The 27,397-nt window shown below is 39.2% G+C and overlaps 1 protein-coding gene across 4 annotated transcripts in view; it reads right to left on the reverse strand.

Moving 5' to 3' along the window:
- MME (membrane metalloendopeptidase) overlaps positions 1–27,397 on the reverse strand; it is a 124,262-nt gene that overhangs the window by 91,966 nt on the left and 4,899 nt on the right. Inside the window, exon 1 of one of the 4 annotated variants that reach the window (XM_083363649.1) lies at positions 24,722–24,849. The exons of 1 other annotated variant lie outside the window; for it this stretch is intronic. The gene's annotated coding sequence lies outside the window, so the exon portion shown is untranslated. Of the gene's footprint in view, positions 1–1,437; positions 1,457–24,721; positions 24,850–27,397 lie in introns of those variants that run through there. 2 more of the 4 variants (XM_083363651.1, XM_083363653.1) reach the window with 2 other exon arrangements.

The following is a 27,397-nucleotide window of genomic DNA, read 5'->3' on the forward strand; positions in this document are numbered from 1 at the left end:
AAGGATGAAGAAGAAATTGAAGAAGAGAAAACATTTTTATATTCCTGAATTGCAATGAAATCACACCTGCAGTACTGGGCTCTGCATTAAAATATTTTCATCCAGCAAATGAGCCATCCTTTCATTTTCCACTAATTAAACAATAACAATGGTTGTAGTCTTGTAATAATAATGAAGACTCTGTCTTTCAAAAAGGCCACCTAAATTAATCAAGCCATATCAGTTTCAAATTTTCCTGCATGTTTCTTTCAAGTCCTGCCACTTCTATTATTAAAGCAGCTCATCTGCTTAACAGGGCCATTTTAATGTTCTTTCTGATGCAACTGTAAAAATGCCATTTTGTTTGATCATCATAAGCAGTTTTTTTCAATTATAGTAAATCACAACACTAATGGGAAGAAACCCATTTTGAACTATTCTAATGCTTTTACACTTAAAGCACTTCATTTTTAAATTGGTTCAGGCCAGCCCAACTTAGTAGCTTCCAGATATCTTGAATGACAGATCACATCATCTTGAAACATTAGAATGGTTAAACAAAATTAATCTTATAAAGAAGGTTGTGTCAAAAGTTTAACTATAGTGCTGCTAAAACCTAAACACATCAGTTTTTGATTAAAGCTCTTTTGCAAGCTCTTTTTGCATTATTAGCAGATATAGCATGTGCCTTTTCAAAAAATCTGCTACTACTCCATTCATAGCACAGGCAGATCTAAGCAAGTTAACTGCCCAAAATTGATTGGAGTCAGGCAGCCTATAAATTTAATAAATTATTATTACGGTTGGTCACATAATTAGCCAGATGTTTAGACTGGATTTCACATTTTGGAAGTATGCCCAAGGTGTCTATTACTATTGGTATTATCTTTGCTTCATTGGTACTATCTTTGCTTTATTTTGCCACAGTTGTTCTGCTTTTATTTGAAGGTCTTTTTATTTTGTGATTTTCTCCAGTTCTTTCTCATCTATTCTACTGTCTCCAGTATTGCAATGTCCATTATCCAGACTTTTTTGTCTTTCTTGTCAATAGTTGTTAAGTCTGGGGTTTTTTGTAGCAAATGTTCATTGGAATTTAATTCAAATAATCCACATTCAATCCCAGAGCACTTTAGCTTAATTTTCTATTACTTTGTCTGTTTTATGGCCCCACCAGTTCATGCTTACAGGAAAATGATATCTCTTGCAGATATTCCATTGCACCACTGCTAAATGTTTCCAGCTAGTGCTTACTTGAGCAACTAGTTTGTCGTCAGTTGTATTTGTGGTATTACCATCTCTGCTTTATGTGTTCAGGATTCCAGTTGACAAGAAAGGTCCAGTTTATATGGGCATCTCAAATGATAACAAAAATAGCTGCAGGATAGCCTCAGTGTAACAAGATTAAGTTGGTAATCATCCCCATCATCATCCCAACAAGCCAATTTCTTCCATACTTACTTCATCTTTCCTCAAAGGGACTCAGGAAAACTTTCATAGCTTGCATACAAGTCTCCTCTCATTTTATCCGAATCAACTGTGAGTTGGTGAGATGAAAACCTATAAAGAGACTTTACTCCAGATTCATGTGGCTGGATGCCATCATCAGGTGACTTTACTTTTGTGCTAAGACATTAACTTTCTTAAAGCTCATCCTCACTTGGAAATATTTCCAAATATTGCCACAGCATTCTGCTAGAGGTAAACACAATATAAGGTTAAATTAAAGTAATAAAATAGATGTTTGCTACTGATGGAAGTTATAATGTGATGGGCAACCACAAAACCATTCAAATGATTTCCAGTTTCCATGTTTCTTTCTCCATGCTCAATGGCTTGAGTTTTTCAGATGATGCTTTTATTACATGAGCATCTTGTCCTATTGATAGAATTCTCTGGGGATTCATATTTATTGTCTTCCTTCCATTAATCCTTTCACTTCATTCCCCTCCCTCTCTCCCCCACCCAGTTACAGAGGACAACTGTGTAATAAGTAGTCCTTTATACTTTCAAGTTCCAGCAGAAACTTTCAGTGTACTTGATCAAATTCATCAAATACTATGCAGAATTATAGGTACAGTATAACCATACAATTATGGAGATAATGATGTTCTCATGGATTAAATAGAAACCATGATAGGTATCATTACCCATGAGGTAAAGGTTTGAAAAGGTTAAGTGGTTCATCTGTAATATTTTGTGAACTGCCAGTGTTCTGTGAACTGTATTTTGAACAATCATTAGGAGATTATCTCTGTGTAGCTCTCCTACATTAGATTCTCTAGGACCTCCCTGTTTGCTGAACCCCATATTCTATATTTTATTTATTTATGTTGTCTGTTATCAGAATCCTACTTATTCAGAAATGCAGACTGTCTTTGAAAATGTTATGTAGAGTTATTCTCCCTACATTTTAAGTATATCTTCCTTTGCACCCTATTACTTGAGATTAAGGCATTTATGAAGTAAAAACTATAGGACTGTACAGCATAGGTATAATTTATATTGATGACAACAGATCCCAAAGAGGCTATGAGACTCTTGGAAGTATGTCAAGATAAATTGATGACCTGGTTATAAAATCAATCTAAAGGTTCAGTTATAATCCAACAGAGATGTCTTATTGATGTTTCTGTGCATTGTATATTTTGAATGTGCTTCTCTGCCATTAGTTTCTCTTAATGTTAATGCCTGTGTGTATGCATGCATGCAAATCATTTTTTATCAATTGCTTGTATAAATGCCTGAATCACCCACTATTGGGAATGGTTACTTCATGTCTCTTTGTATGTATCACAGTTATCCTGAGCAAACTACTTTCAAGAAAACTGTCTCTGACTAATCCATACCCCCAAAGACAACATTTTCAGCTGAAGGACAGTCATAATTGTCTGAGGAATGAGGAATAAGAATGAGGAAGAAACACTGCTCCAATGATGAACAATGACACATCTGAAAAAGGAACAGATTGGGAAAAAAAATTCCTAGGTTCTGCAAAACATGTAGAAACCTACTCTACCAAACTTATTAATTTGTACAAACACTACATTTGTAAGACTTATTTAATTTGAACTAAATTAGTTATGCATTTTGGATTACAAAACAATACGTTTAAAACAGGTATTTTTTCAGTGCAAAAAGCATACACTTTTCCTAATTAGGTTTCAGAAGAGTGGAAATAGCTGGTTGACCTTGTTTAGGCTTGGAAGCTAAATGGAACTGAGTGTGATTACTATTGGGATGAAAAATCTCCAGGCAATCAGGGTGGTAATCTAGATAAGTTAGTTAGAAAATATAACATATTTCATGGATGTCACTGTATATTTTATATCTTACAAGCAGAAGGCCAAATTTTATTTTATACAGAGTCACATCTGACTCCGTATAATATAAAATTGGCCTTCTGCTTGCAAAAAATGGAGTCTTCCAACAGCTTCGGTTACTATTTTACTTAATTAATTCATCCTCACTAACCATACTTAATTGGAAAATCCTTTTGCTTCTACTGAAAAAGGCAAATCTGATAATTAAATTTGATAACAATTGTATCCTGTGACCCCTTCATGGTTTACTGCCTTGTCGTGGCAAAGGGGCTTGCGTAATTCAATGAAGCTATGAGCTATGCCATGCAGAGCCACCCAAGATGCACAGGTCATAGCAGAGAGTTCTGACAAAACGTGATCCACTGGAGAAGGAAATGGCAACCCACTCCAGTATCTTTGCCACGAAAACCCTATGGACAGTACCAAAAGGCAAAAAGATATGATGCTGAAAGATGAGCCTCTCAGGTTGGAAGGCATCCAATATGCTACTGGGGAAGAGCAGAGGGCTAGTACTAGTAGCGCCAGAAAGAATGAAGTGACTGGGCCAAAGCTGAAAGGACGCTCAGCTGTGGATGTGTCTGGTGGTGAAAGGAAAGTCCAATGTTGTAAAGATTTTTTCTCCATAGGAACCTAGAATGTAAGATCCATGAATCAAGGGAAGCTGGACGTGGTCAAAAAAGAAATGACAAGACTGAACATCGACATCTTAGGAATCAGTGAACTAAAATGGACAGGAATGGGTGAATTTAATTTAGATTACCATCAGGTATACTACTGTGGGCAAGAATCCCTCAGAAGAAATGGAGTAGCCTTCATAGTCAATAAAAGAGTAGGAAAAGCAATACTGGGATACAATCCTCAAAATGACAGAATGATCTCAGTTCGAATCCAAGGCAAACCATTCAATATCACAGTAGCCCAAGTCTATGCCCCAACCACCGGTGCTGAAGAGGATGAAATTGACCGGTTCTATGAAGCCCTACAGCACCTTATAGAACTAACACCAAAAAATGATGTCCTTATCATCATGGGGGATTGGAATGCTAAAGTAGGAAGCCAAAAGATAACTGGAATAACAGGCAAGTTTGGCCTTGGAGTACAAAATGAAGCAGGGCACAGGCTGATAGAATTTTGTCAAGAGAATACGATGGTCATAGCAAACACTCTTTTCCAACAACCCAAGAGATGGCTCTACACATGGACATCACCAGACGGTCAACACAGAAATCAGATTGACTATGTGCTCTGCAGCCAGAGATGGAGAAGCTCTATATAATCAGTAAAAACAAGACCAGGAGCTGACTGTGGCTCAGACCATGAGCTTCTCGTTGCAAAGTTTAGGCTTAAACTGAAGAAAGTAGGGGAAAGTGCTAGACCAGTCAGGTATGAATTAAATCATATCCCTGTTGAATATACAGTAGAGGTGACAAATAGATTTAAGGAATTAGATCTGATAGACAGAGTGCCTGAAGAACTATGGACAGAGGTTCGCAACATTGTACAACAGGTAGCAACCAAAACCTTCCCAAAGAAAAAGAAATGCAAGAAAGCAAAATGGCTGTCTGAGGAAGCTCTGCAAATAGCTGAGGAAAGGAGGGAAGTGAAAGGCAAGGGAGAAAAAGAAAGATATGCCCAATTAAATGCAGAATTCCAAAGAATAGCTAGAAGAGATAAGAATGCCTTCTTCAATGGACAGTGCAAAGAAATAGAAGAAAACAATAGAATAGGGAGGACCAGAGATCTCTGCAAGAAAATTGGAGAGATGAACGTTTCATGCAAAAATGGGGATGATAAAGGACCAAATGGCAGGGAGAGGCAGAAGAGATTAAGAAGAGGTGGCAAAATTACACAGAAGAGCTATACAAGAATGAGCTTAATGTCCCTGATAATCACAATGAGGTTGTCACGGACCTCGAGCCAAACATCCTAGAATGTGAAGTGAAGTGGTCCTTAGAAAAACTGACCAACAACAAAGCTAGTGGAGGTGACAGTATTCCAGCTGAGCTATTCAAAATTTTAAAAGATGATGCAGTAAAAGTGCTACACTCAATTTGCCAGCAAATTTGGAAAACTCACAGTGGCCACAGGATTGGAAATGATCAGTTTACATTCCAATTCCAAAGAAAGGCAGTGCCAAAGAATGTTCAAACTACCGCACCATTGCACTCATTTCTCATGCTAGTAAAGTTATGCTTAAAATCCTACAAGCTAGACTTCAGCAGCATGTGGATTGAGAACTACCAGAAGTACAGGCAGGATTTTGAAGAGGCAGAGGAACTAGAGATCAAATAGCCAACATACGCTGGATCATGGAGAAAGCTAGAGAGTTACAGAAAAACATCTACTTCTGCTTCATTGACTATGCTAAAGCCTTTGATTGTGTGGATCATAACAAACTGTGGCAAGTCCTTAAAGAGATGGGTGTACCAGACCATCTTATTTGTCTCTTGAGAAACCTATATGCGGGCCAAGAAGCAACAGTGAGAACTGGACACGGAACCACTGATTGGTTCAAAATTGGGAAAGGAGTCCGGCAAGGCTGTATACTGTCACCTTGCCTATTTAACCTATATGCAGAGCACATCATGAGAAAGGCAGGGCTAGATGAATCAAAAGTTGGAATTAAGATTACCGGAAGAAACATCAACAACCTAAAATATGCAGATGATACCACTCTAATGGTAGAAAGTGAAGAGGAACTAAAGAGCCTCTTGTTGCGAGTGAAGAAGGAGAGTGCAAAAGTTGGGTTGAAACTAAACATTTAGAAAACCAAGATCATGGCATCCGGCCCTCTCAATTCCTGGCAAATAGATGGGGAAGAAATGGAGGTAGTGACAGATTTTATTTTCCTGGGCTCCAAGATCACTGCAGATGGGGATTGTAGCCAAGAAATTAAAAGACGCTTGCTCCTGGACAGGAAAGCCATGGCAAATCTAGACAGCACACTAAAAAGCAGAGACATCACCCTGTCAACAAAAGTGCGTATAGTCAAGGCTATGGTCTTCCCAGTTGCAATGTATGCCCGTGAAAGTTGGACCATAAAAAAGGCTGAGCGCCAAAGAATTGAGGTCTTTGAACTCTGGTGCTGGAGAAGACTCCTGCAAGTCCCTTGGACTGCAAGGCAATCAAACCGGTCAGCCCTAGAGGAGATCAACCCTGACTGCTCTTTAGAAGGCCAGATCCTGAAGCTAAAACTTAAATACTTTGGTCACCTAATGAGAAGGAAGGACTCACTGGAGAAGAGCCTAATGCTGGGAAAGATTGAGGGCAAGAGAAGAAGGGGATGACAGAGAATGAGGTGGCTGGATGGAGTCACTGAAGCAGTAGGTGTGAGCTTAAATGGACTCCAGAAGATGGTAGAGGACAGGAAGGACTGGAGGAACGTTATCCATAGGGTCGTGATGGGTCAGACACGACTTCGCAACTAACAACAAAGTATCCTGTGAATTATCCAAATAGGATTGATGATCCTAGGTTCCTCTCCCTGGATTTAATCCCATTTTACAGATTCTGTAGTGAACTCTGGGATCCTGCCATACAAACAACACTATGCTCACTAATTTAGCACAAGTTCCTCATGTTGAAGATGACACACAATCAAGACCTTCCTTTTTCAGGAAAGCTAAACACATAGAAAAGTTTAGTTTGGGGGAAGTCATTTATTACTCTTATGAAATTGAAATTAGCAAATTTTAAAGTGTCCTTATAGACATTATTTAAATCAAATGTACCATTCATTCTAAACAAAACATTGCTATATGTAAAATATGTGTACATTAATGTATATGTACACAGGCAAATTGTAGAAACAAATGCTCAGAGAAAAATAGAACATTCTGATATAGCAAAAAAAACTATGACAGGCAATTTGTATATTTGCTCAATTACTCACTTCTGAAAGAGAGTTTTAAAGGTTTTATTCTCACTTCTTTATCTTTAAACCATGCTTGGGTTGGACAGCTCTACAATGCTTTGAAAAGCTTTCAGTCCTTGAAACTGAAGATTGTCCCCTTTCAGGACAATGGCTATCAGCTACCGTTATAGTGCTGAAACTATTTGATGTAATCAGAATTAATGTTTATTATTAGAAAGTTACTAATTTCCAACTCCTTTTGAATCTAATACCCTCCTGAGAAATCCCTTTATCCAGATCAGAGAAAGAATATACATCAATTCAGTTTATCTAACAAAAAAAGGTTAAAATGCTTATTTATTGAACATCAGCAAACATGAAAACAATTTGCTCAAAAAATAGGATAAAAGACTGGCAAAATCATGGAGAGATAGAGATATCTCTCCATGGTTTTGTCAGATAAAAGGCTAATTAGAAAATTGTTAATCAGAAAATGGACCACCAGTCTCCTTTTCATTTTTGCCACCTTAGAAATAGACATATCTATCTATCTATTATCTATCTATCTATCTATCTATCTATCTATCTATCTATCTATCTATCTATCTATCTATCTATGTATCAACTATCTGCCTACCTTCCTAGCTACAAGTTTCCAGACTACTGGAATCAAAATTGCAAATAATTAATATGTATAGTTCCAAAGATACTTATTTTTATTCCAGTTTTAACTCTTTTATATTAGCAGAACAGAAATGCATAACACAATCAGATGATGAGTCAATGCTACAAATGGTCATAAATGCAAGCTGGTTGCCAAAATGCAATCATACGACAGCAGGAGTGATGCAGCAGTTGTAAGGCTAAAGATGATAAGTAACTTTTTTTAAGTCTGTCATAAATTCAGATGGGCATTAACTGACTCATTGTAAGTCGAGGATTACCTGTATTACCTGTATCTCTTTTGTCAAAATGTTCAAAGCAGCATTACATTGTTTATAACACAAGTGCTGTCTTTTCTTAGAATATCACAAGACATGTACCAAAGGGATGGAGTTCGTAGTTCAATGATGTGTCATTACTGTTGACGTTTGTCATCCCTTGATCATACTTCTCTGAATTGAGAACACTGCTGCTCCCTGCTTGCTGATGTGAAGAGACTGGTATCCAGGGTATTAACACAATCTTATATAATGCACTTCATTCATGCACAAGGAAGTCTGTCAAAATGATGTTCTGATCAATATTTTTTTTTCTTTAACACATAACCACCCTAAAATTTCTTAACTGCCTCCACGAGGCCCAAATTTTCATAAACATCATGGGGGAAAATTGGAAATGATAAATAAAACAAATGACCCTTTTTCATTCCCCAGAGACACATTGTCTTTTAATGTTTATTTAATTAAACAAGAATCCCTAATCCAACAAGGGGATCAAAATGTAGTAACACAATTTCAATATTCTTGAAACCTCAGCTGATGTAACTGAATTGGCTTCTGCTTATAGTTGATGGTGCTCTTTTTCTTCTTGGGCCTAACGATAATGACCTGGTGTGCTATTAGGGTAGTGCTCTGAAAAGACTGTGAAAAGCAACCATTGTCAATACTTGCAACTTCATGAAAGCTTGGGCCTTTTAATAACATTTGTTCATCACAAAAGGGGATTATTATTATTATTATTATTATTATTATTATTATTATTATTATTATTATTATTATTATATTTTTATACCGCCCTTCTCCCAAAGGACTCAGGGTGGTGTACAGGGCAATAAATACAAAACAAAATACAAAAGTTAAAAGCGATTAAATAAATGCCCAAGGTTAAAACAATAATTAAAACGTATTTAAAACCCCAACCCTAACCAATCAGACCAGATCAGACTGCTCAAATAGATACGTTTTTAGATCGCGCCGGAAGGAGCGAAGGTCGGGGCCCGTCCGGAGCTCAACCGGCAAGCGGTTCCATAGGTCTGGCGTGCCCACAGAGAACGCTCTCCCCCTGGGGGCCACCAATCGACATTCTTTGATCGGAGGCACCCTGAGGAGGCCCTCTCTGTGGGAGCGCAATACCAATCCCCTCTTCATTTCTGCCACTGTAGAAATACCACAGTTCCGTTCCTACAATGTAAACAAGACACCCAATATATATTTTCATAGATGGCATCCTGCAACCAAAACATTTACAGGTAGTCCTCAACCTGTGACCACAACTGAGTCCAAAATTTCCATCGCTAAGCAAGACAGTTGTTAAGCGAATTTTGTCCCATTTTACGACCCGTCTTGCCACAGTTGATAAGCGAATCATTGCAGTTGTTAAGTCAGTAACACGATTGTTGAGTGAATCTGGCTTCCCCTTTGACTTTGCTTGTCAGAAGATTGCAATGGTGATCACATGACCCCAGGACAGTGCAACTGTCATAAATATGAACCAATAGGCAAGCATCTGAATTTTGATCACATGGCCATGGGGATGTTGCCACCCTTGTAAATGTAAAAAATGGTTGCAACTTTTTTTTCAGTGCCATTGTAACTTCGAACTGTCACTAAACGAACTGCTGTGAGCTGAGAGGACTACCTGTACTTTCCCCAGTAGGCAAAACACTTAGATATTTAGAGAAGGACTTCCTAGGATTATATCAAGGATCAAGATAAAAAGCATTCTATTAAAAGATAATGCCAGTTTTCTAAAACACATCTGGAGGCAGATTAGAAGTCAGTGGAGAGGATAGATATTGTTCCTTTTCCCTTTATATATTACTTTCCTTTGTTTTCTTTTTTGTAAGTATTTATGGGACATACGTTGTTTCCTATACTGATGGATATATACAAATCAGTACTACAGGTAGTTCTCAACTTAAAACAGTTCTTTTAGTGACTGTTTGAAGTTACAACAGCACTTATGACCATTTTTCACACTTATGACCATTGCAGCATCCCCAAAGTCATGTGATTTACATTTGGATGCTTGACAACTGATTCACATTTATGATGTTGCAGTGTCCCGCAATCACGTGATCCCCTTTTGCGACTTTCTGACGAGCAAAGTCAATGGGGTAACCAGATTCATTTAACAACCATGTCACTAATTTATGAACTGCAGTGGTTCACTTAACAAATGTGGCAATAAAAGTCATAAAATTGGGCAAAACTCACTTAACAAATTTCTCATTTAGCAACATACATTTTGGGCTCAGTTTTGGTTGTAAATCAAGGACTATTGTATTGAAACTCTTAAATATTATTGGAACCTTGAGGACTTTGCTTTACCTTTTGTGTCAACTCTGCTAACATCGGATGTTCTTGCTTTGACAACAGATGGAAATGGAGCCCTTTTTCGCTATTGCTTTTAGAGTTAAGTTGATGCTGGGAGGGGGAATGTGGATGACAGTCCAGCTAGTCATAACAATACTAACTCAGCCATGGGAACCCAAGGTCATTGGGCCCAGAGTTGGCAGGCTGGAGAGCAGGGGAGAAAGCCTGCGCTTAAAGCTAATTGGGGATTTGTGACTGTTTATTGGAGGACGGAATTGTGCTTTGTTACTTTGTATCCAGGGAAGGGGGATTTAGTTTTTGGTTTCAACTATGTTACTTTGTTTCTTGAATAAAAAATTCTTTAAGGTAAACAATTCAAGGTGCTGGTCATGACCTATAAAGCCCTACATGGCTTGGGTCCGGGGTATCTGAGGGAATACCTGCTGCCGGCATCACGTTCCCTTCGTCCAGTGCGCTCCCACAGGGAGGGTCTTCTCAGGGTGCCACCAGTAAGAGATTGTGGCGGGTAACACCCAGGGATAGGGCCTTCTCAGTGGGGGTGCCTGCCCTTTGGAACCAGCTGCCAGTGGAGCTGAGGACTGCCCCCGACCTCCGTTCATTCCGCCGGGGCCTGAAGACCTGGCTCTTCGAGCTTTCTGGCCCAGGCTGAGGATTAATTTATTTTAATTGGGGTTTTATTTATACAGGGATAAATTTAATCTTTTTTAAACTTGGTTTTTAACTTTTGTATTTTTGGTTTTTAATTACCCTGTAAACCGCCCTGAGTCCTCCGGGAAAGGGCGGTATATAAATGTAATAAAATAAATAAAATAAATAAATGCCTTGAAGTTCTTTTGAAGAGTTTCATTTGTCGGAACCATGACAGATCGTAAATTGTAAATCGAAGACTACTGTATTGAAACTCTTAAATATTACTAGAACCTTAAGGACTTTTGACTTACCTTTTGTTTGTTTGCTTGTTTGTGGGGGATGTTAATATTCTACAGATGTGTTAAATCTAGCAAAAGCTTAACAATAAAACATGTTTTATTTGGTTTCACATCAAATATTTGCAGGAAGTTGCATCACTTTTATCTAGTAACACAAACTAAGAGAGCTCCAAGGTCTTGCAAAAAGAGCTGTGTCTTTGGGATAATAATAATAATCCCTAATTTATAGCTATATGTTCAAAAGAGATCACATACAAATCATTTGAAGTTTATGTAAGTTTTATTTAAACTGCATTTAATTTCTTTAAATGTATTAAGACAAAATAGCAATGAAATGATATCTGATATCTGCAATATTTTGTTCCATATCTATTTTTTTGGCATTATATTTGAATATTATCCAATATATGAAGAAAGACAGACTACAGAATGACATATTGTTGGAATACCCTACCTACATACTGGATCCAAGCCCTTAAAATCAAATACAAACCAAGTAAAAAAAAACTATGAATATTAAAATCATTCCTGGTAAAAATAGACTAGCTTACCATATAGAAAATATAGGGAAGCTGAATTATTTCCTAAATATGTGTTGAAATGCTACCGAGTAGTTTACATGGCTGATTGACCATGGTTGCTATTGCTTCATCCTAATTACAGACTTTTACTGTTGTCATGGAGCAAAGATATTAGTTGTATTATCCCCTCATGCATTGCTGTAGCATTGGAAGAAATGTCACTTCTTCCTGGTTCTGTATTCAAAGTTAGTTGGGCATAGACAGGGGCCATTGGTGGAAACGTATTAAGAGGCCCCTGGTATGTTTTTTAGCCGGTTGTTTTAAGGGGCTAGGGAGTGGGGGAATGGTAGGGTTGGGAGGGATATGGGGTGTATTTTATCAACCGGTTGTCAGTCCGGGCCTGAGATGGTTCCCGGCGAGACGGGGTTGGGGTTGGGGACCTCTGGTTTTCCCAGCAGTGGGGTGGGGGTTCAAATCCCCACGATGATTGGAAACGGCAGCAGGTGGTTACACGGAAGACCATATCAACATCTGGGATCACACCCCCGCTGTCTTCAAGCGGTGGCGTGCTCCGACCCTCCAGTTGGTACCTGCTTATCCGGGAGTGAGGGGGATCAGGCCCCTGAGCTCAGGCTGGTATATTTTAATGCCAGATCCATTGTGAACAAAGCTCCCCTCATCTATGATTTGATCGAGGAGGAACGCGCGGATCTGGCATGCATTACGGAAACCTGTTGGGCTCAGAGGGAGGTGTCCATCTGACTGAGCTTTGTCCTCCAGGTTTCTGTGTGCTTTACTGGCTGCAGGCTCAGGGTAGGGGCGGGGTTGTGGTGGTGGTTATATGGGAGACCTTATGTCCGCAGGAAACCACTGTTGCACAGATGGGCAGGAGTGAGTCACTCCTCCTGAGGTGTGGCCCTGGGGCTCAGTTGGGCTTGTTGCTGACATACCTGGCACCCAGCAGTGTAGCAACGGCCCTGCCCGGGCTTCTCAACGCCCTTTCAGGGTTGGTGGTTCAGTTTCTCAGACTCATAGTTCTGGGCGACTATAACCTTCCTTCCCTGGGGGGATCGTCGAAGTTAGCTCGGGAGTTCATGGCCTCCATGATGGCCATGGACCTGACCCAAATAATTCAGGGTCCGACTCATGAGGGGGGTCACACTCTCAACCTAGTTTTTCTATCTGGACAGTGGCTTGATGATCTGGGAGGGGGCTCGCCAACTATTGTCCCCCTGTCATGGTCCGATCATCATCTCCTGTGGTTGGTCTTCCGTCTTGCCACCCCTCGCTGCTGGGCTGTGGAACCGACCAGGTGGTTCCACCCCAGGCACCTAATGGATCCGGAACGGTTCCAGATGGCGCTTGGGTCTATACCAATTTCCCTCACTCACAGCCCGGCCAACACCTTGGTGGAGGCCTGGGAAAGGGCTGCCACCGAGGCGCTCGACCGGGTTGTACCCTTGCGACCCCTGATCCAGCGCAGATCCCAATGGGCTCCATGGTTTTCTGTGGAGCTCAGGGAGATGAAGAATCGGAGACAGGGTCTGGAGAGCTGTTGGAGATCCAGCCGATCTGAATCTGACCGATTGCAGTTGAGAGCTGCTATGAGGTCTTACCTCGGAGCGGTGAGGACAGCAAAGTCTAATTACTTCGCTGCCCTCATCGCGTCCGCAGATAATTGCCTGGCCGCCCTGTTTAGGGTGACCCGCTCCCTCCTTAATCAGGAGGTGAGGGAGGAGCCCTTGCAGGGGTGAGCCGAGGAGTTTAGTCATCATCTTGCGGACAAAATTGCTCAGATTCGGGCCGGTCTGGACTCTGACTGGGCAGAGACTGATGGGGAAGAATCAAGCGGTCTTCAGAATGTCATTTGGAGTGAATTCGATCCTGTGACCCCAGATGAGGTGGACAGAATCATGAGGAGACTGAGTTCCACCATGTGTTTATTGGATCCGTGCCCCTCCTGGCTGGTGTATTCAGCTCGGGAGGAGACATGAGGCTGGTTCCAGGCAGTAATAACTGCTTCTTTGAGAGAGGGTACCTTCCCTACCGCCTTGAAGGAGGTGGTGGTGAGGCCCCTCCTCAAGAAGCCTGCTCTGGACCCGGCTATTTTGAACAACTATCATCCGGTCTCCAACCTTCGCTTTTTAGCAAAGGTTGTTGAGAGTGTGGTGGCGCATCAGCTTCCTCTGTTCCTGGAGGAAATTGATTATCTAGACCCGTACCAATCGGGCTTTAGGCCCGGGTATAGCATGGAGACGGCTCAGTTTGGAAGATCATATAGGAGCCGTGACCAGGGGGGCTTTTGCCCAGGTTCGCCTGGTGTGCCAGTTGCGGCCCTATCTGGACCGAGATGCCCTACGCATAGTCACTCATGCGCTCGTGACCTCCTGGTTAGAATACTGCAATGCTCTCTACATGGGGCTGCCCTTGAGGACCACTCGGAAGCTTCAGTTGGTGCAGAATGCAGCCACGCAAGTTGTGATGGGAGTCTCCCAATACTCCCATGTAACGCCTCTTCTCCATGAGCTGTATTGGCTTCCAGTTGCCGTCCGGGTGAGATTCAAGGTGCTGGTGATGACCTATAAAGCCCTAAATGGCATGGGCCCAGTTTATCTTAGGGAGCACCTGCTGCCAGCATCAACTTCCCATCATCCTGTGCGCTCCCATAGGGAGGGTCTCCTTAGGGTGCCACCAGCCAGGGAGTGCCGGTGGGTGATCCCCAGAGGGAGGGCGTTCTCTGTGGGCCCACCTGCCCTATGGAATGACCTACCTGTGGAACTCCGGACCACCCCCAACCTTCGTTCATTTCGGCGGGACCTGAAAACTTGGCTCTTTGATCTATCTGGCCTGGAGTGAGGGGTTTTAAGTTTTAAACTTTGTTTTAATTTGTTGGGCTAGTAATTAGTTTAATTTATTTTAATTCTATTTTTTTTAATTCCATTTATATCCCGCCCTTTTCCGAAGACTCAGGGCGGCTTACAATTTAAGCACAAACCAATGTGCTTAGCAATAGCCTTCATTGTATGTATATGCCTGCTTATTATTAGGGCTTCCCCCCCCCAAGCGGCATTATTACAAAGTCAGCTTATTGCCCCCAACAATCTGGGTCCTCATTTTACCTACCTCGGAAGGATGGAAGGCTGAGTCAACCTTGAATTTCTATTTTATCTTTTATATTGTTTTTAAACTTTGCCCTGTAAACCGCCCTGAGTCCTTCGGGAAAAGGGTGGTATATAAAACTAATTAAATAAAATAAATAAATAAATAAATAAATAATTACAACAGTGTTATCACTTTCTGTCCATATTGTTTTCAATAACTTATCAAATGAATTTGTGAAGAGGGATCAGAGGAAAGAGCTGTGGAGCTGTATTTTTTTTAAGCATGTCATGTGAAAAACGATTCTATTAAGAAAACATGCTATCCTGTTATAATATGGTATCTGCACACTGAAAGAAGTAGGAGTAAAGATTAATTTAGACCTACAGGGTGTGGAATTGGAATTATTTATTTGTTCATCATACTTATATGGTCATCCATCTCACAAAATGTAACTTTCAACAGTTTATCTTGATCTGTTGAACTAATGTGATCACATAAAAGCTAAAAAAACCCCAGCAATATGAAAAAACAATAATTTAAAAATATTAATATTATGATTTAAAGGATAATAACCTGGGTCCTACCAAATATATCTCCATAGCAGATGTGACCAGCAACATGCCATTTCTGCTGGAACTGATGGGATTGTTGTTAGTTGCGAAGTCGTGTCCGACCCATCGTGACCTTATGGATAACGTTCCTCCAGGCTTTCCTGTCATCTACCATCTTCTGGAGTCCATTTAAGCTCACGCCTACTGCTTCAGTAACTCCGTCCAGCCACCTCATTCTCTGTCGTCCCCTTCTTCTATTGCCCTCAATCTTTCCCAGCATTAGGCTCTTCTCCAGTGAGTCCTTCCTTCTCATTAGGTGGCCAAAGTATTTAACTTTTAGCTTCAGGATCTGGCCTTCTAAAAAGCATTCAGGGTTGATCTCCTCTAGGACTGACCGGTTTGATCGCCTTGCAGTCCAAAGGACTCGCAGGAGTCTTCTCCAGCACCATAGTTCAAAGGCCTCAATTCATTGGCGCTCAGCCTTTTTTATGGTCCAACTTTCACTGCCATACATTGCAACTGGGAAGACCATAGCCTTGACTATACGCACTTTTGTTGACAGGGTGATGTCTCTGCTTTTTAGTGTGCTGTCTAGATTTGTCATGGCTTTCCTCCCGAGGAGCAAGCGTCTTTTAATTTCTTGGCTACAGTCCCCATCTGCAGTGATCTTGGAGCCAAGGAAAATAAAATCTGTCACTACCTCCATTTCTTCCCCATCTATTTGCCAGGAATTGAGAGGGCCGGATGCCATGATCTTGGTTTTCTTAATGTTTAGTTTCAACCCAACTTTTGCCCTCTCCTTCTTTACTCGCAACAAGAGACTCTTCAGTTCCTCTTCACTTTCTGCCATTAGAGTGGTATCATCTGCATATCTTAGGTTGTTGATATTTCTTCCAGCAATCTTAATTCCAACTTTTGATTCATCTAGCCCTGCCTTTCTCATGATGTGCTCTGCATATAAGTTAAATAGGCAAGGCGACAGTATACAGCCTTGCCGGACTCCTTTCCCAATTTTGAACCAAACTGATGGGATAGGTAGATGTAACTGGAGACAGTCCCTCAAATAATCTGTCCCCATGCTGTGAAGGGCTTTAAGGTCAAAACCAGCCCCTTGAACTGGACCTAACTGGTAACTAATGTAACTAATGGAGTCAAGTTGTAAGGTATACCATTCTATGGACACACATAACTGCTCACGCCATTGCATTCTGCACTGGTTGAAGCTTCTGAATACTCTTCAAGAGTGGCCTCAATGAAGCCCCCAATGTCGAGATCAAATTTTGAACAACTATTCTACAGGGGTATTTTTGTTTGTTTACTTATTCTTTACAAGGCCACAAAATGTATTATGTAAAGGGGTTTGGGACTTTACTTGTCTGTCCATAAACAGGATAACTAACAGAATAGAAGTGGTCTGATGATATAGGATTAGAAGCAGGCAATGGACTTCAATTGGATAGAGGGAAGGATGCAGTGAAGAATATTCCAAAAAAAAATCCTCAATCTATTGCTCGATTACATTTATTTGTTTATCAACCTGTATGCTATCCGTTACCAAAATAATTTGAGATGACTCAGCTTTTTCTTCTTCCCCTTTAACTGAGTTATTTTGTCCCATTTTATAGAGTCGCAAAAGATGTGGCTTTTATGAAATAGAGGGAAAAGGGGTATCTTCAGTATGTGATCAAAGAAATCAAGATGACAACAGTATGAACAAAGCTTTACCTGTATTTTATGTGCTTTACCTATCTTCTTTGTTTGATTTTTTAAAGAGTATGTTTGCTGTGTGGAAGTTGATCACATTAGTTCAGTAGACCAAGATAAACTATTGAAAATATAGTCATAGTTCATACTTGCTACTCACCCTGTGACATGAAACAAACAAATATATGAAACATCCACCAAACATCATCATTGCATACTAAAAACAAAGTAAATGATATAAATATTGTCTACCTGTGCTAATATATCTGTTGTCTTGGCATATAAGAATAATATAGACATCCTCAAATTCAATAAACTCATATAGATATAAGTAAGTAATTTTCATACAACACATACATTTGCAGATATAAATTAGACATATTAAAATTATAGTTTTTCAGCCTAATAAATAATTAAGCAATTAAAAGAAAGTAAAATGATTCATCTATGGATGTCTTTTTAAAACTGCAGTGCCCAGAACTGGACATGCTATTCCAAAGAGGGCTTGACTGAAGCAAAATAGAATAGAGCAATTACTTTTTGGATTCTATATCCTTACTAGACAACCATGACCCACTGGGTTATCCTTTCAAACAGAATGACCATGGTCACTAATATCAGCAAAAATATTATGCCAAGGAAGTCAGTTAATTTGCCTTGCTCTTTCTCTGTTCAGGTCTTCTTGTTGAAGACAGGTATTGTTGTGTTGAGAAATTCTTGCAGTAATTAGTTTTTGTCACATACTCTTGAATTAATGTTCAATTAGTGTTAGTTTGTTGGTTGATTGTAATTAGTGTTTATCACATTATTTTCTCCTCCATCTCTTCTTAGCTTCTCATTCTGTGCTTTTTCTTGATATTCTGGAGTCCCTTTCATCATCCATTTCTTCACAGCTCCTTCTCCTGGCTATTTCCCAACATTTGGTGTCATCATTCGACCATGACATCTCTCCTCTCTTTCTGTGTGGCATAATTATGCTGACAATATTTTAATTTACATTAATTATTAAATGTAATTATTTTTTTACTTCAGTGCTGACAATGTTAACAAACTGTTCACCTCAGAACAGTTTAGAGTCCTTGCCAACTTCTGCACTGAGTTGTGGGAAACTGTCAGGGACAGTTTAAAAAAAGGATCACGTGAATGCATCTGACCAACATGGCACAAGTGCAAAGGGATTGGTGGAGAGTATGTAGGTTGGAGAGACTTACCCAACCAACTTGCGACCTTTCTTACAAGGTTCCCCATGTACACCCTGGGAGCTTCCCAGGAAGGAAGTTGGAAGCCAATACACTCCCTCCATCAATTGCAATCACATGATCTTGATCTTCGTTGACTTTCTCGAGTTTCCTCATTGATTTGTAAATGAGAAACTTAACCATGGCAGTGTGGTGCTAATGCCAAAGAGGCAGCAGTCAGTGGTGCTGAAATTTCATTCCCATTGGAGCAATGGGTATTCCATAAATTAGCTCATTTCAGTTACCCTCGTTTTGCTCTGTGATGCACTATTTTGCCCAGTTAAAGGTTAGACACTTATTAATACATACTAAAACAGCATTTATCTTTTTAGTATCTGTGTCACACTATTGATGTTGATATTGACCTTGTGGTCTACTTGAATGCATAGTTAATTTTCATATGTACTAATCCTAAGACAGGCTTTCCTCCCAATTTGTGCCCTGCAGTTTTACTTGCCACGTGCAACACTAAACATTTCTCTTATTAAATTCAATTTGGTTGCTTTGGTACATTGCACAAGTTAATCTTGATCTTTTTGAATATTCTTTTTTTTAATTTTACAACAGAAGTCCCCAACCTTTTGGGCACCAGAGACAGTTCTGTGGAGAAAGCTTTTTCCACAGACCAGAGGGGGCGTGGCTTGTATGCATCCCACAAATGGGGCTTTGTTTGTGCAGACTGGTTGCTGGCATGTCGCAGCCCGTACTGGTCCATGGACCAGGGGTTGGGAACCCGTTTTACAATGTCCAAAGAATGGAATGGAATTCCTAATGAAAATGCTGAATGACTTTGGCACCTTAGCTGGTTTTAAAATAAATAAACTAAAACCAAAAATGTTGCTTAAGAATATGACTATACAAGATCATGAGATTTTGATGAGTAATTCAGGTTTTAAGGTGGAGAAGAAGTTGGAGTGATACTAATATAAACTCCAAGTTATTTCAGAATAATTTTGACTGTTTGGAATATTAAAAAGGATTTATTAAGGCGGGGTAAATTGCAACTATGTTTGTTGGGCAGAATTTCTATAACAAGAAGCCTTTTTTTAAGAAAATGACAATAAATTTTGGACCTTTGGTGAAATGTTTTTTATTCAAAGTGAACCTAACTTGAAGCTGAAAGAAGAATTGGAATTGGAACTTGTTTGTCACTGGCTCACATCACTATAATTAAAATAAAGATTTAATATAGATAAGAAAAGCCATGGCTTTCAGTCTTCAAAGAATGAGTTTGAAAATACATTGTGTGCTAACGATGAAGATATTATTTGCAATAGTGGTGAATATATTATTGCCAAGATTTATAAACTATTGTTGAAATATGGAAAATGAGTATGTTAAACATTGTATGATTCAAGGGGCAAAGAACCCTTGAATTTTCCCATTAATCAATCATTATATTATCACCAGAGTTCTTTGCCCCATGAATCATACACTCTTTAACATATTAATTTTCCATATATCAACAACAGTTTATGGCAATAACATATTCATTAGCAGACAATGTATTTGAAGTCATGGAAATAGTTTGAAATAATAATAAATCTAAAGTAAAAGGTTAAGCTTGCAATTTTTCTTCTGTGCCACTGCACTGGACAAAGTCAGAAGTCACTATTTTTGTTCCTTTTTCCTTTTCCTTCTGTATCTTTTTTCAATCTTTCTTTTTATTTATATTTTATCTCATGACAAACTTTAATAAAAATATTATAAACACCTTTCTCCTCCAGAGTATTAGCCGCACTTCCTAGTTTTGCATCAATTGCTAAACTGATAATCATCCTTTCAGCCCCTTTCTCCAGGTTGGTAATAAAGAGTTGCTCTGAAAGTGAGATGAGTGTCTCTAAATAAAGATATAATATTTGATAATAAACTAAACTACAGTAAACTAAATTAAAATAGGAACAACACACAAAGCACAGGACTGTTTCATGTAGAGTCAGTAAATACAAGCCCTCGCTGTGCCACAGCCATCTTTCTGAGAGAGAGAGAGAGAGAGAGAGAGAGAGAATGAGAGAGTGTACAACAGGAACAGGAAATGTATCACAGGAATAATAGAGATAAATGACAGAGTAGCAATATGACACAAGAAACAAATACATTAGAAATGAATGATAGAGCAGCATATAAGGTAAACAGAACACCCATAACATCTTCCCCTTTTCATGATAACCAAACAACATTATGAAATTTTGCATGAGAGCCAGTAATAACACTTCCTATAAGTTGAGTCTGTTGGGTGGTTGCGAACGTCTGCCACTACAGGTGAAGACTGCCCCTCTTTGTACTAAGAGTTTCTCTGAACTTGCTGAGGTTTTTAGCTCTTTTCACTACTTACTGGGACATTCTGCCTTTGACTGCAGTCAGGTATACTGGCTCACTCAGGACTGTTATCAGCATTGGTCTGGGGCATCATTACTGTGCATTCCCTATTGCCAGTGGGTAAGTGTGGCCCAGTAATACCAGGTGAGTCAGACCTGTCCACTGGATATGAAGAGTCAGGCTGTGAGTCAGGCTACTGAGCCACACCAGATCCACATGATTATGATGATAAAGAATTCTATCAACGTCCATTAGATAGAAGCGTAGTGCCACCTGTTGTAAACAGATACCCATTTTCCAGCAACTTGTTTGATCTCCAGGCAGCGATTTCATATGGACTCATTCCCCAATATTCAATTCTAGCAAATCTCTGGCTCATTTCTCATATCTTGCCTTGAATACTTGTCTCTTAAGCCATAACTTTTCTGAGACAGCTTGTATCACAGATGGCTCAAGCATCTTATTTGCCACTGGTAAAGAAGTTTTTAGTCTCCTTGATATCAGTCTCTTTGCCAGACTACTATGCATGCCCTCCGTTAGAGTATTTCTCCAATGTAGAATGGCCTTCCATGGGTCTTCACCATCACTTTGTGCTGTCTTGCATACATTCTTAACAATCTTTACAGCTGATTCAGCTTTGCCATTAGCTTGTGGATGACGTGGTGAGGACGTCACATGCTCAAATTCCCACTTAGTAGCAAATTTCCTAAATTGTAGACTTGCAAACTGAGGGCCATTATCAGAGATCACTTTATCTGGTTGGCCATGATGTGCAAACTGACTCTTTCATCTCTTAATGGTAGTTTCAGCAGACAAGTCAGGAAAAAGTTCAATTTCCCTAAAGTCTGAATAATGATCAACTAGTATCAGGTACTCGGATGCTTGGCAACTGATTCATGTTTATGATGGTCATAGTGTTCCAGGGTCATGTGAAGTGACCAAAACCTGCTGCAACCACCCAGCAGAGGGGAGGGAATAAAAACCAAACACCTCTCCACCCCACCCCCGCTGCCAATCCTCAACAGAAATGCTCACAACAATGAAAACCTCAGACAGGAGGAAAACCTCTGCCGGGCGGGCAGGCAGGTGTCTTGCTTGGCTGTGGCTTGGGGGGCACTTTTTTCAGTGCCATTGTAACTTCAAGCTGTCACGAAGCGAACTGTTGTGAGTTGAGGACTACCTGTACTTCATCACTTTTTCCCTTTTTTTTTGACACCTTGCTAGGCAACTGGTGGTACTCGGATGTTTCCATATCCTAAAAGTGGGTGAAAAGGTTGAAAAGCCCTAGCCTAAAATACCTGCCAAAGCCCTGGCAGGGTATGGACCTGCCAAGGTTTTGGCTTTATCTTAGTATAAATGATGCCTATAGTACTCTGCTTCTAAAATAATGTTCTCACAAATACTTTCTCATGGTGTCTAAAAGCCATTTTGCATAATAGCAATTCACTGACTGATACTTGTTCTAGAAATACTAAGAATAATCCTTTTGTAAATTTCATTTCTTTTTGTTCATAAAACCTAGTCTTCAAACTATAAAACAGCAGCTAAGAAATGGCAGGTATTAAGTAATTTGACTTTCCCATTTCTATTTTTCACTAAGGTGATAAGAATTGTCAGAACTGACAGCACTGGCCATTGCTTTAATAAGGAGATAGTTGAGGAGTGTAAAATTGTCTGCAGCTGCCACTGCACACAAAGAATTTAAAATTGCAGCTCATAATTTTTATATCATTCAGGATACTGGATTAAAAGCTAAATAATGTAACCAATATCCCTGTATTACATATAAAATTATACCATAGTCTCTCGAGACTGAAGGATGCCAATGCCAATGCATGAATACATATAAAAGATTCAGAATATGGAGATCTATGAAAATTGTCAAGATAATACTTAACAAATATGTAAAAGCCATTGCAATCATCTCAGTCCATATATCTGACTCCAATTTGAAATCAAACACATATATTTCATGTTATCAAATGAACATTTTCAGTAGAAAAAATATAAATAGAAGAGAACAAGGAAATATAAACTGTTTAATTGGCTGCACAATTCTAGCAAAATAGAATAATTTTATTTTGCACAAAAAAATAGATTAAATCTGATTCCCATGGCAATAGACATGTGCTGAATAGTTGTGAGTCCTGAGAAAATCTAACAATTTCTTTGGGAACTCAAATAATGTGGTTATATAAATGTCGATAATAACAATTTCCACTTTGGGAGAACCTTCTCTAATAATTATAAAAGGAGATTGAAGTGATTAAAATGTTATTTAAACTATGTGCAAATGAATCGTGTGCTACCTTTTGCTAGCACACTTAAAAAGCCACTATGATGATAGGCATTACATGCAAAAGTCAAGTACTCTTGGAATCTTAACAGCAGTTGATTACTGTGACAGACAAGTTTTTTCTAGCTTTGATAAATATATCACCAGAGGAACAAAGGCTTTAGGAGAAGCATGTATTTTAGAAGGCTAGGTCATATATGGTATATGTCTGGAATCTCATATTGGCTAACTTGAATCCTGCTTGTGAAGAATTTTACCACAATCAGAACTAGCTGTGTCAGAATCCATTTATATCACATTTCATAAATGTATGGTTAGAATATCGTGCTTATTCTGGGGATTCTGCCATCTCTCTGAGGGGGGGGGGGAAGAGGATGGTTATTCAGATTGCAGTAGGCTGTTTTCAAAGACCAGGAAAGCTTTTGATCTGGAGGGAACAGGGGGAGAGAGAGATCTGGGATGCATCTCCATTTGCAATGGAAAGGAAGAAGCAATAACAATAAACACAAGATTTCCCTTTCCCACGGAAGGGCCTGACACCTAAGTAAATGATGTGAGCCTGACCAAATGGATTGAGAGGAGGGGGCTGAAACGGGAATGTTTATATCGGACTGAAATGTAACTCAATGTCAGATCTCGTCTTGTATTGCCACAACCGATCTCATCCTAGTAAACTTTTCTTTTTGGACAAACCTGGCTCCAAGAGTTCTTATTTCCTAAGATGTGGATTGGGGTGGGTCCTGACAGCGCACATAATACAGAACTATATCAACATAAAATGAAAAGCTGAAACAAGATCAGTCCAAACTAACACTCATCAGAAATGATATCCAAGGAGAAGCATATAGAATTTAGCAAGTTAGGATAGTTACATGAGCAAACTAATGAAGAAATATTACAGTAACTAGTCTTCTGAACCAAGAGTCAATTAATAGTAATAGTAATAAAGTTGGAGGGGACCTTGGAGGTCATCTAGTCCAACCCCCTGCAGGAAACCCTATACCATTTCAAACAAATGGCTGCCCAGTTTCTAGTTAAAAACTTCCAGTTTTGGAGCATTCACAGCCTCTGAAGGCAGGTTGTACCACTGATTAATTGTTCTAACTGTCAGGAAATATCAGTATCAGCTTTTGTTAATGTTGTACACATTACCATTTTATGCTGTACTTAGGAATAGCAAGAAGTTTATTCTTTGCTTCACTGCCCAGCAACTGGCCCTATATTCTTTGCTGTTTATGATCTGCAGCAGTAGGTAGATCAGATAAGTCAACAATAAACTTGTCATTATTATTAAAAAAAACTTTTTTGAAGAAAAGACTTGCAATGCAATAAAATTACATAAAACACATTATAGTAACACTAACAAAGATAGCAGTGGCAATCACCACAATTTGTTCTAAAGTTCAGCCACAAGTAGGATGGATGCAATAAATGATAGCACAAAATCATGAATATCTCAAGGTCCTGATCAGACAGAAGCAATGAGAAATAGACATTGTGCTCTCACTAGGGTAGTTCTTTAAAATGGGCTAAATCTGTATCTTTTGAGATTTTGTCTAAAGTAAGCAACAAAGGAGCATGGGCATAAGCACTGCTGAAAAGGAACATTTTTATAACTGTAACAAACTCACCCAATTTTTTCCGTTTCTTCAACTGAAGGTAGGATTGTCTAGCACCTCCTTCTTTTCAGTGGTTCTAATGGCATGTCAAATGCAAAGTATGTCTTAAGTGTTGCTTACTCTTACTGGCTGTTTAATCTAGGCATACCACCAACTAGTTGAATCAATGGTGGGTTGTTGTGTTTTTTTTGACAAAATCATAGACGTTTACTTGGCTCTTGTTTCAATTGCTATGAATTTCTCAGTTTTGGAATGAGAGCCAGCAAGTGACATTCACCATTATTACTTTTCTGAGAGGGAAAAACAAAGAACACTTTTGTGGTTAGGATTACTACAAAGTGAGCAGGATGTGCTTTTTCCAGAAATTCAGGAGGGTGGACATAACAGGCTGTGCTTTCTGAAGAAATGCTACGCTTGATGTTTGAAGAGGATCATCTGAGAGAATATTTGTTTACCTTGGATGTTGTCTTCTGTTTTAAGCTGCCACAGTGCTTGATTTATATGTGGCAGAACCTCATTTCCATCTTTACTTCTGCATCAGCCCAGAACCTTTGTAACATTAAATTTAACTTACCGGTATATAATTATATACCTTATAATTTATCCTAAAATTTCTACTAGTATAACTGCTCTACCTGCTTTTTGTTTGAATTTCCCTGATGCATTTTACCAGGACTTCATCTTAATGGCGATCTATGTACGAAATAAATATAAATATCTCCTCTTTCTCTAAAAAAAATACCCTCTTTGCATTTATTTTACATGGAGCTGGTATTGTACCATCTCCTTAAACCTCTCTAGCTTTAGATTAAATTTCTGCTGATGCTAATGTGTTCAGAGATAAACAGAGTTACAGATAGTTCTAATACATGTTAGTACATTTGGTACAGTAAAAATGCATTTGCATTTACAGGGAAAATGCAACCTAGAACTAAGGAGAAACTTCCTAACAGTGAGAACAACCCACCAGTAGAATGGCTTGCCTTCAGAGGTTGTGGGTGCTCCATCAATGGAGGCTTTCAAGAAGACACTGGACAGCCACTTGTCTGGAATGGTATGGGTCTCCTGCTTGAGCAGGCGGTTGGACTAGAAGGCCTTCGAGATCCATTCCAACTCTATTATTATTCTTTTATTCTGTTTATTTGATTTATACTGCTGTCCCTATTACAGATGTGACTACAACAGGGGTAGGCAACCTTGGCTCTTTTACGACTCGTGGACTTCAACTCCCATAATTCCTGAGCCAGCTTGGCTGGCTCAGGAATTCTGGGAGTCGAAGTCCACGAGTTATAAAAGAGCCAAGGTTGCCTACCTCTGGACTACAACATTACAGTTAACTACATGTTAAAAATAGAGAAAATATCAACAAAATCATACATTTTTTCCCATACGTATTGTCTTAATTCACTTGATTTCTATATGGCTACAATCAAAATGCAAAAACTGTCCTTGAACATTCTGAGGTACATCAAAATCAGTGTATACTAATATGAAGTACAACAATGTGCTGATCATGTGTAGTGCTTTTAAAAATAATGGTTGGGTCATAGTTATATAGAAGATATTTCCTCTCTTTATTTCTGAAAAAGAACACTGTTGTGTAACTATGCTTCTATGTGTGCCAATTCTAAGGTTGGAGAACCGGAAAAGACAGTCTTGCCCTCAAAGTTGAAAGGAAGCAAAGAGCCTTGCATGGCTGGAATCCCACATCAACCTATTTTATTATTCTGACTTATTTTTATTATGCAAAGAACTTGGCATCTATAGGAGTCAGACATTCTATGGAACTATTTAATAAACAGATAAAAATATCTGTGTGATTATTTGAATTCAGTTATAGTTCACATAGTGCATTGGGGATTTATTCTCATTTCTTCCTGACCAGTAGTTTTCTTTAACTTGTCCTTTATATAATTAATCCTATCTGAAGAACAAAAAGAACTTCTTTTTATATGCTCAGCATTTCAATGTTCCGTTTATCTTAGTATAGCAGGTAAATGCATGTTTGCCATTAACGGCTTAACTGTTCATTTAAAGTTCTAAAGCCTTGGTAAAATGCTTGAAAACATCCTCCAAGATCATATTTTATTTATTTTATTTTATTTATTTATTTTAATTCCATTTATATCCCGCCCTTCTCCGAAGACTCAGGGCGGCTTACAAGCTTAGCAGTAGCCTTCATTCTATGTATATGCCTGCTTATTAGGGCTTTCACACACACACACACACCAAGCGGCATTATTACAAAGTCAGCTTAATTGCCCCCAACAATCTGGGTCCTCATTTTACCTACCTCGGAAGGATGGAAGGCTGAGTCAACCTTGAGCCTGGTGGGATGCGAACCTGCACTAATTGCAGGCAGCTGGTGTTACTTAAGGAGGCATTAGCCCACTGCTCCACCAAGGCTCATATTTTGCATCAATTATTAGAAGGAAGGAAAAGTAATTTTATGTTAAAGAATAATGGAAGGAAAAAATGAATGAGGTCAATTTGAACCAAAGCTCAGGCAATATGGCTGACCTGGCTAAATCTGAGAAGTATGAAATAACAAAAAAACCAACACTATTCTGTCCACACAATGTTCTATTTTTTTTTCCTGCTGATGAATCCTCAGGTCATAAAAGAATGTGCAAAGAATTGTATCCTAACCTATGTTTCTAGCAAAGATCGTATATAAGTTTTTCTTAA

Source organism: Vipera ursinii, assembly GCF_947247035.1.
Source record: "Vipera ursinii genome assembly, chromosome: 5".
In the NCBI taxonomy this organism is placed as follows: domain Eukaryota; kingdom Metazoa; phylum Chordata; class Lepidosauria; order Squamata; family Viperidae; genus Vipera; species Vipera ursinii.